This window comes from Protopterus annectens, chromosome 3.part0 (genome assembly GCF_019279795.1).
Source record: "Protopterus annectens isolate FY-2018-M chromosome 3.part0, PAN1.0, whole genome shotgun sequence".
In the NCBI taxonomy this organism is placed as follows: Eukaryota; Metazoa; Chordata; order Ceratodontiformes; family Protopteridae; genus Protopterus; species Protopterus annectens.
The window spans coordinates 794198501-794208254 of record NC_056731.1 but is presented as its reverse complement, the minus strand read 5'-3'; positions in this window follow the sequence as shown (position 1 = coordinate 794208254).

Below are 9754 nucleotides of genomic sequence, written 5' to 3'. Positions count from 1 at the left end.
ATACAATGAAAAGCTGGTATTGTATTGCTAACAGAATATGTATTTCGGAGCAGTGTGCACTGTGTACTTCAGGAATGCTATGCATTTTGTTGTCATTGCACAATGCTATCAATTGCCTCATGATGTGTTCAGACATCAAGGGTTTATAAAGTAGTGTAAAGAATTCAGAGACAAGCATAAAACAAAAAAGAATTGCAGATGTGATTATCATTAGCTTGTTAGAAAACGGGTTCTGTATTTCAATAATAATGAAAACAAAGCTAAAAACAATCATCCCAGAATCAAGAAATTCCACACCAGACAAACAATATTTTAATGCAGTATTTTTGAACAATTTACATATTTAATTTTAATGTATTGCCATTGTTTACTTGACTACATCTATTTCCTTTATAAAGTGATTCATTTACACTGAAATTCATGACAGTTTTTCATTTCTTAAAGGAAGCAAGGCATGTTAACAGAGTTTCTAGCAAATGGCAACAAACAGACGTGAGAGTTTTATAAATTAAATTCTGCTGAATAATGTGACAGTGCTTTCTCAAAATAACACATTCAGCAAGACAAGAGACTTAATAAAATATACATCTTAAGGAATGTCCATATTTGATTGGAAGAAAATAAATGTCACAGAAAAAAGAAACTTATCCATTATGTCATCCACCATTATTGTCTCTAGGCAACCTGTCATGTTATCACAGTGAAGGAAATATCTACCAACAAAAAAAATCAATTTCTTCATTTGGCTGAAGTATGAGGAAGGGCTAAAAAAGCCCAGGATAGTGTGGATACATTTATCAGATTAAATACTTTCTTAACGACATGACATTGCGGTATTGTGTTATTGTTAGAATAGCTTAGAAAAAGTGAAACATGGAATGTCAATTTTCTTTTAATTCTAAACATTTTGAAACTATGACTGAAGATGTAGATTCTTAGTTTAAGTGTAATTAATGGTATCATTTTAAAAGTGAGATTTTAAACACTGCATTCTAAACTTTTGGATTATCCATCTAGCCATCCATCCGTCCATCCATCCATCTATCAAGCCATCTCTCTTCTAAACCACTTGCCCTGATGCAAGTCATGATGCTAGCAAGCTAAGCAGGTTAAACCAGACTTCCCTGTCTCCAGTAGCAGTCTCCATCTTATCCTGTGAGATCCCCTGACTTTCCCAGGCAAGCCTGAAGATATAATCATTTCATCATGTCCAAGGTCTGCCCCAGAGTCTCTTTCCAAATGGTCATACTTGGTACTTCTTCTATAGGAGGCAGCCATGTTCAAACCACTTCATTTGACTATAGATAACATGGATTAACAGTAGTTGTCCTCTACTGTCAAGTGACTCACTGTGTTACAGAGAGTGTAGCCAGCTCCCCTCTAAAGGAACCTCATTTCAACTGCTTGTATCTGTGATCTCATCCTTTTGTTCACTACCTGAAGCTCATGGTAATAGTTAAGAATGGAGATGTAGTATCTGTGATGGCACTACCCTAAGTTGTTGATCATAGGTAAGGATGGGAATGTAGTATCTGTGATGTCACTACCCAAATCTCATGACTATAAATAAGAATGGGGATACAGACTAACCTGGAAACAAAGAGGTTTGTCCTGTGATTTTGTCATCTCTACACCAACACAGTCTGATTTAATTTCTGTAATCATAAGTAAATTGTCCATAAGTGTGCATGCTGTGTGAGAGTGAGTGAGTATGTGTGTTTGTACATGTGTGTATTTACATGCATCCTGTGACAAGTTGGAGACTCAGTCATGATGGCTTTAATATCTTGTGCCCTATGAGTGCCAGGATAGGTTCTGGATCCACCAAAAGCCTGTACTGGATTAAAAAGATAGTCAGAAAATAAATAAATGACACTATCTATGTCCATTTTAAAAATTGGGCCTAATTCTAAAAGGTTACTGTGAGGTGTATGGTGTACATCATGCAGTAACCATTTCTGATTCAGAAAACAGACCTACCATTATGCTACAACACAAAGACATGGAGCACTGTGGTTGGCTGTCTCTTTAGCTGTGCTAAATGCTAATGAGGCATTCTGGGAGAGAGGTATATATTAATTAGCCATGTGGTCTCCCTTAGAACTGCCCATGGTAAGACATTTACAGAGCCAAGCCATTCAGAGACTCGCTCAACTGTGTAAGTTAACACAGCCACTCCTGGCCATTCATGTTGATGAACCTAGCCAAAAGCACATGTTTATCCATCATAGTAGAGGTAAGTGTCAGGGATTTTAGTGAACAGGTAGTTTTGGTGTGTGTGTGTGTGTGTGTGTGTGTGTGTGTGTGTGTGTGTGTGTGTGTGTGTGTGTGTGTGTATTTGAGTGTATGTCAGCCTTGTGAGTAATATAATCAAAGGCATGTCTTCCTTGAAAAACCCAACCTGCCTAAAAGAATACTCTCTCTTTTCTGTTTGCTACAAACACTTGAGAAATGACCTCTGTCTAGTCTACAACGCCTCATAGGATCCAGTACTATGCAAACCCCTGCACATTTGCTAAACTAAAAATTCACTCTACACCCCTCAAGAGATTTTACCTTCCACCAAAACATAAATAGGATCTGTTGGCAAGCTAGATATATATCTCAGAGAATCCTTCATTTATGGAAAAGACTTTCTTTGGATAAAACCTCTTTAAGCGTAACCTAGATGAATGGATGGGCAGTCATAAATACACCCTGGATATGGTCCCTCAATCCCTTATTAAAAGGAGTTGAAAGTAGGTATAAATTAGTCAAGTTAATGGGTGCCTATGATTTGGGGTACTGTGGCTAGGCTACTAATAGTTCTCTGGATCAACAGGCAAGTATTGACCTTTGAACTATGAACATATGAACTACTGTGTAAAGGTAGAGGTTTTATAGCTGCAGTATTATTTTTACCTTGTAGCAATTTTATTTCTGTCCAGTAAGTTTTTATGTTTGATAGGGAGGCTTTTGTCTACAAATATGGTAGTCAGACATTTTTATTTTGAGTTTAGCAGTAGGTCTGAGATTTAGAAAGGCTCGATTATCAACAGGTAGGTATATTTGTTTCAGGATGTTCCATGACTTTTTTCCAGAGTAATTTTTTAAAAGCCAAAGGAATAATATGCCATTCTGTTTCACACTGTAAATAAGTACATATACACTAATTATACTTACCTAATCCACGGTGGTGCAGCAGTAGCGTTGTTGCCTCACAGCAAGAGGTTCTCCCGTTCGATTCTCAGCTAGTGTGCGGGGAGTGCCTTCTGTGTGGAGTCTGCATGTCCTCCCTGCGGGTCGAGTGGTGTTCCGAAAGACATGCGTGAATGGGCGTGCCTTTATTGAAGGTTGGGCGTCGAGCTGGCAACTCGGCACCGTGAAAATCTACTGCCAATCATTAGTGGACCGGAGTTCTGCTGTGGCGACCCCTAACCGGGAAAAGCCGAAAGGCAACAACAGCACTAACTATACTTACCTAACATAATTAAGCAGAATTGTGTTTTATTTTATTTGCTTTTATTTGTTTTTAGCTAATACTAAAATTATATTCAATGGTAGTTTATGCTAACACTATTAATTAACACGACTACAGTATGACCATAGTGACATCTATTAGGCTGCATCAACTAAGCTGTTGAAGTAACTTAAATCTGCATAATCTTTTCAAGTAAATGTATATCGCTTCCTACCTGCTGCTTCTTTATTCTCTGTAATAATATTTCATATGTTATCTAAATATAACTGCAATAATGCTGTTAAGCTAAAACCTGTATCCAGCATGCATCTAATTCTATACGTATAACTTTTCTTAATGAAAAATGTATCTGATATTCGCATTTAGTGCTATTGCTCTCTGAGCTGGGATTGTCACTGAAACAAGTCACTAGACCAGGTCCCCAACCTAATAAGTACATTTTAACAAAAATAAAAATAAAATAAAATTGGGAAGAGCCAGGGATAGCTGTATCCTCAATTCTTGCATTATTTGACAGAATATATTGTGAGTTTGATACAGACAAGCACAGAGTTAATGCACTGAAAGGACACTGTTGACATTATCAATAATGTATGCAGGAGAACAGTCTGTGAGTGAATGGAAGATTAGTTTCAAGGGAGGATGCTTGCTCTTTAATTAATATTGAGGAATGTTTGAAATGCTTGGAGTATCAGGTTGTAAAGACAGGACAGTGATCACTCTTTTTGTTTGGTAACACAGTAAATACTTGTTAGGGTGATACACTGAAGAGTCAATGAAAGAAAACATATTGGATTGAGCAGGAAGCTAATAAGTTGGGTAAGGCTTGCAAGAAGTAGAATAAGAAGTTTTTTTTTTCATACAGGCCTCAGTCAATCAAGGATTAGATCTCCCAGCTGTATAAAGTTGTGCTTTGTAGTCTCTTTGGTAATATTTTAAAGTAGATTACAAGAGGAGTCCCACAAGATTCGGTGCTGGGGCTGCTCCTTTTTGGCATCTACTTCTTTGAAGTTAAGGCTAACATCAAGAGCCTGTGGTTGATCAGATTTGCAGATGATTGGAAATTAGGCACAGACATGGAATCCCCTCAATGACATAAATATTTCCGAAGAATGCCTGCCATAGACTAATTGGTGCCAGCGCCACAGTCTAAAACTCAGTGTCAAGAAATTCATAATAATATATTTTGGAAAGATGGCTATCCCTTGGGTAAGGAAATCATACTATATTGTGCAATGCAATATATAATTGCATCTAGGTCTGAGAATGTTATTGTTCCTCTTTACTTGGCCCTTATCAGATGGATCATTGAGTACAGTGCCCCCTTTGGTATGCACCTGGCCAGGCATATGCAACAACTGAAGTGTTCACAGAAATTCCTCACAAAAAGAACACATGGCCTAAACAACATATCCTGTGCAGAGTGCCTCAAAGCCCTATCTCTGTACTCTGTCTCCTACAGATTACTGAGAGGCGATCTATGCCTGGCCAACAAAGCATCCTCTGATCTCACTCTGATTGACCTGTTGACATTCACAAAATAAACAGCATCAGAATTAACTGATCTGGGACCTAAACCTTGTCTGCAACATAAGAAGGATCTGTTGGAGGGGAAAAGTATGTGTCTCAGAGTCTACCTCTTCTCTGGAACAGGCTTCCCTTCCATGTGAAGCAGAGCTCTTCCCTAACTCAATTTGGAGTAACTTGGACCAGTGGATGGGGGATAGGAAATTTAACCCGGTCCAGTATCTATGTTTGCAGTAGACAAAGGCAGCCTATAAATGCTTGACCACTGATGCCCAAGTCTACATATACCCCTTAAAATAACCCTGGGGTATCACTTGGCAGCTACATTTGGAAGGCATGGTTAGGCTTAAAAAGCCCCCCTGTGGTCATTAGCCTAGTAATCACCTATGAACCTAAGGATAGCTGAAGGTGGAATGTGTGCTACTGAGATGAATGTTTTAGTCTTTACATTGAATTTAATATTTATGCTAAACCAATTAAGATCAGTGGCTACTGCTAAGTTGTTGCAGTCTATTATAGAATTTTCTTTGTCCTTTAAGAGAAGTATTATTGTATCTTCCCATGTCCTATTACCTAAACAGTCATTACAAAACAAGAGGTAGGAATTGTTGACGAGGTTAGATAAAGATTTATGTGGCATAAACCATGTTTCAAAAATAGCAAGTTATGTCTGTGTTTTGAGAACATTTGATGAGACAGCAGAGGAACTTAAAATACCAAGACTTGCTCGTGTAGTGGGACGTAGGTGGCAGAAAGGGTCCAGGATTAGGTTCAACACTTGCATTTAGGAGGAGGATGTTTAGGGCATACTTGGGCATTGGGAAAACTGAGTGGTCAAGAAAGTGAACTGAAAATTAAAAAGAATGACAGTAGTTGTTTATGTCAGATTAAATATCCCACACTAATGCATCCTATGACTGTACAGCGTTAGGTGATTTAAGAAAAGGACCTTGTGGGTGATAGAGCTGTAAGAATAGATAAATTTGTGCCTAGACAAAGGAGATGGCCACAGCCATGGTTGCCTCATCTAAGGCTCAGTGCTGATCCCTGAGCTGGCATACTTAAACAGCTTCAAGATGAGGAGGAAAAAGAATTACATGTGTCTGTTGACACTGCTCACCTGTCTATTGAGCCTGAGTACCAGATCTGATGTTGCTCTCATTAATTCGAGAAAAAAAAGGTCTTCTCCTTTAAAAACTGTAGCATGCTGCTTGCTATATTTGTAGTAAGGAGTTTGATCTAAGGTATACAACAGATATAGTGTTGAAGCAAACACTTTGCTTTAATCCTGACTATAAAAGTAGTATGTCTATATGGAAATTGATTGCAGATAACAGTCCCTAACACCTTGTATCCCAGCTACACTTTTTGAGATGGGGATATAAAGTGGGAATTATGAAAATGGATTGATAGTGGAGTAACAGGAGTGTAAAAGATTGGTGTTAAACAGGGGATATGCAGTATACACATGCACACACGCACGCACGCACACACGCGCGCACACACACACACACACACATATATAGATATATATATATATATATATATATATATATATATACATATATATATATATTTGTATTTATATATACCATGCTTGTAAAACTAAGAGCAGTGGAAGAATGAGAGGATTCATTTTTTTCAGCAGTGCAGCAGGTTCTCCATGAAGCCTGAACTGTCCCAATCCATGGATATATTTAAGCAGTTTCCCCAGCTATTTAATCCCTTCAGGCTGGGTTGTCTGGTGGGTAAGAGGCCTCCCACAGGAGATGAGTGCACCAAGAGTCCTAGACGCCACTGTTGCTACTTGCAAAGGCTTAGCTTGACAGATTCTGCTCATATCGACCCTCTTGCATACTGATTTTGCCTAATTGGGCTGGACAAGCCAAGGGGTTTTCGCAGAAGTGTCTTCTACATCTGGGCCGTGGGTTAGTGATGCCTCTAGTAATCATTCACCCAATCCAACAATCATTCTTTCCAAGCTTCATTTCTTTCTATGGCTTGGAGAAGCAGCCTATGATGACCAGCAGATCATCTCTTACAGAAAGGTAAGCATCAGAGTCTGATTAACCCTATCTCCTCCCCTACTATCTGTAGCATTAATAGAACTTGGGTTATCTGGTTCACTGGCAGAGCTTTATCCCTCTATGCCAGCTGGTCATTACGAAATATGTATATCTACAGTTTAAATAGGGGCAGGGAATATGATAGCAGTAAGATGAAGTAGAAGGAAAGAAGAGGGGAGTAAGAAGAAATACACTGTACTGGGCCAACACGAGTACTATAATTTCTAGGAAGGACCTTTTAAAAATGCAGGTTGGGTAGTACTGTAAAACTCACTGTGCTGTTACCACATTACAGTAATGCTTCCAGGGAAGTGGCACAAGTAAGTATATTAGCAGTAGTATAGAATATGGTAGCATGCTAAATGCTACCGTGATGTAACAAACATCTCTGTAGTGAGCCCTTCATGTATGAACCTGATATATGGAGGCTAACAGAACATGCTTATGGAAGTCACAATCTTGTCACCAGGAAATAATATGGAAACTATGAAGGCTGAGAGCTTAAAGGACTGAGATGGAGAGTGAGAGAAAGTGAAAGTGAGAGAGAGAGAGCAGGTAGTATACATAAAAATTGCTAAATACAACATGAATGACAAAATATGGTTGTGACAAGTTCTACCATTGTGGAGTAATACATAAATAAAAAAAGGGTTAGAACCTTTTACAGTATGAGTAGGTGAATATCAAGTCACTGAAGCAGATTTGACTGAAAAAAATTGACTGAAAATCACTTTGATTGAAATTTCACTTGACTGAATTCCCATTTTGCTGAATAAATTTCACTGAATCACAAATGACAAATAAATGTAAAATTGTATATGCAATATGTTATGGTGTCATTTCTGAGGATATGATATGCTATGGAAGTGAGTATAGAAGATGCGAGCATTGGCAGTGCCCCCTCTCATGTTGCACCCCCCGAAATGTATAGCTATTTGTGTTTGTACCAACACTGATTCACTGTGCATTGTGCTTTTTGTTTTCTCCATGGTTGTGTGACTATGGAGTTAGTATATGTAATTAAGGGGGTGTGAGGGTGCAGGGGGACTTGCCCCTGCAAAAACAGTTTTGTGGTGTATTGTATAATGTATAATATTTTCTTTGATTTGTGATTCAGTCAAATGGGAATTCAGCCAAGTTAAATTTCGGTCAAAGAGATTTTCAGTCAAGTGTGCTTCAGTGACCTGATATGCACCTGTACATGCATGCCATATTGCAGTAATGCCATCATGTATGAAGTGCTTTATGGGTTTTGGTGGTATAGTAAGCAGTTTGCTACTTTCAAACAGAAGTCATGAACAATGATTAAACTGAATAACCCTACTCTACACACACACACACACACACACACACACACACACACGCACACACACACACACACACACACACATACACACACACACACTCACACACACACACACACACACACACACACACACACACACACACACACACGCACACACAGGCACAAACTACATGTCATACTAAAGGAAACACTAGTGGTTCTCAGCTTGTCCCACTGCATACTTTTTGATGCTGAGAGGGGTCATGTTAATGACTTGAGAGTGCAAACCATTACCGTATTGTCTTTCTCTTCACTGTATTTCAAATATTATTTGTGAAATGGGACACTAACTTCATTCAAGAATATTATTTATAAAAACATGCACAAATACACGTGTGTGTGTGTGTGTGTGTGTGTGTGTGTGTGTCTATCTATATATATATATATATATATATATATATATATATATATATATATATATATATATATATATATATATACATATACACACACACACACACACACACACACACACACACACACACACAGTATGGATCTACTTCAGTAGATCAAATTAACATAAGATCGAAATGCATAACTATGAGATGAGAACATCAAAACGGCAAAAGAGAGAATGGTCACAAACCCGAAATGTACAACATCGAAACACACACATATTCAGTCCATCATGTTTTCACATCTATAACTAAACACTCAACACAAATAGAAAACTGTCCCTTTAAACTACACTGTGATGTACGTGCCATTCACGAACTATGTCTCAACTTACAAAACTTTCAATAAAACAAAGTAAATGGTATTCTACTTACCTTCACAATCTTATTTTATATTTTTGCAGGGGGACAAGCCCCTGCACCCCATACCCCCTGAAAATTATATATACCAACTCTGAGATCGCACTACAGTGGGGAAAAGGGTACATTTCCCAATCCTCACTGTACCATAATCTCCATTCAAAAGCTGTGTGGTTTAAAACAATTATCTGTAACATCCACAACTGTTTTTTCGATGTATGTTATGGGTTCGTGACAATTTGCTGTTTTGTCTTTCTGATGTTCTCATCTCAATGCTCTACATTTCAATCTTAAGTTAATTCTATCTACAGAAGTAGATCCATATATGTATATATATATATATATATATATATATATATATATATGTATATATATATATATATATATATATATATATATATATATATCAATGGGACTGATTACTTTGATTGATTATGGGAATAGTTGATGGCTCTTTTCTTGATGCTGGTTGACAAAACAGGTGATCAAATGCTGGGCAAGGCAGGTGGCTTGCCAATATACCCTTTCCTCTGTGTTGTGTGATCTTAAAGTTGAAATAAATAAGTAGTAGGGGGTATAGGGTAAAGCCTCCTATAGGAGG